We start from the raw sequence: 1,537 nt of genomic DNA, 5'->3' as shown, positions 1-1,537 counted from the left end.
TGAATCAGAATCCACTCCATAGCAAGGGGTTTGTTGTTGCTTTGGGGTTTTTTTCCCTACTTGTAGTAGACTCTAGTGGTTTCTTCCAGGTAAAAGAGAACATAACATGGAGCCAGATGTAACTTTATGCAAAAATATCCCAAGGTTTTCTTAAAATGAAACAATAGCTTAGTTTAACTATTAAAAAATGTCTGCCATGAACATTGTTTTTTCAAAAGCTTGGGGTCAAATTGACAGTAGCAACTTTAAAGATTAAATAAGAACCTTAGCGAACAGTGTGAGTTTGTGACAACATACAGAAACTACTGTCCATTAGGGCAGCGGTTCTCAACCTGTGGGTCGTGACCCCTTTGGGGGTCGAATGACCCTTTGACAGGGGTTACCCAATGCATAACAGTAGCAAAATTACAGTTATGAAGTAGCAAAGAAAATAATTTTATGGTTGGGGGGTCGCCACAACATGAGGAACTGTATTAAAGGGTTGCGGCATTAGCATTAGGGAATTCACTCTAGATAGTAGATATGTTATTTTTGGTGATAGAAAGGATAACACTGTATGAGGGTGAAGTGTACACAGTTCGATGTAGGTAAATGAAGTTACTAAAAATGCACAAGTAAAAAGGACTCTTGTTAATAGCCAGGGCATATATGATTTGGGAAAAACAGCAACATCAACCCAAAATATATGTTCAGGTATATTATGAAAGGGCTTCAAAAAGTTTGTGGGGGCATGGGGCCCTAACCCACCCAAGGGGAGGTATTGTTTATATCTCCACAGGAAAAGAGGGACCAGATGTCAACCCAGTGCTCCAAGGTGTGAATGCAACATGCCGGCGCGGAGTCGGGAGCCAGTGGAGAGGTCTGGGGGGCTGGCCCCAGTCCCAAATACTAAGTGAATGCCTGCCCCTCCCCCAAGAAGAAGTTATTTCAAAGGACGGCACTGAATCCGCAGCTCCTGGAGAGAGACATATCTGATCGGAGCACACAGGAGCAGATAACGGGGAGGAGGAGAGACTGGAGCACATACTGGCCCACCAGGCCTTGAGGACGATGACCCCAATTAGAACAGCCAGTAACAGAGAGGACCACATGGCCAGCCCCACTATGGGACATGATGGCCCTCACTGACCCATGGCCCTGCGGGGGACAACACCAGAGATACAGTGTGGGAATAGCACCCGATCTGATCCCACCACACTGAGGCAAAGCACTGGGGGAGTGCGGCGGAACAGCAAGGGAATGGAGCATCAAGGTCCCCAGTGAATGCTAAAGGTGGACTTTGGGGCTAGGGCATGGTGCCCCAACAGACTGGACAGGAAAACACTCCTAAAGGCCAGTGATCCTTGAACTAACTACAAGCTTTTCTTTCTTGGTGTGTTTTTACTTGTTCTTTGTCAGTGGTCTGTTGTTGTTGCTGTTTTGTTGTACATTGTTGCTTGGTTTTGCTCTGTCTTGCTTTTGTGCATGTTGTTGTCTCCGCAGGTCTGTCTGGATAGGATAGGCTGGATGAACAATCTGGAGGAGAAAACAACGGGAC

The 1,537-nt window shown here is 46.0% G+C and overlaps 1 protein-coding gene across 1 annotated transcript in view; it reads right to left on the bottom strand.

Moving 5' to 3' along the window:
* Window positions 1-1,537, bottom strand: part of YIPF6 (Yip1 domain family member 6) — a 57,260-nt gene that overhangs the window by 40,242 nt on the left and 15,481 nt on the right. The window lies entirely within an intron of this gene.

Source organism: Echinops telfairi, unplaced genomic scaffold (genome assembly GCF_000313985.2).
Source record: "Echinops telfairi isolate 266 unplaced genomic scaffold, ASM31398v2 ScPeMD7_7423;HRSCAF=8461, whole genome shotgun sequence".
In the NCBI taxonomy this organism is placed as follows: Eukaryota; Metazoa; Chordata; class Mammalia; order Afrosoricida; family Tenrecidae; genus Echinops; species Echinops telfairi.
Note: the sequence above shows the minus strand (reverse complement) of the source record. Positions and strands in the feature narration are given on the sequence as shown.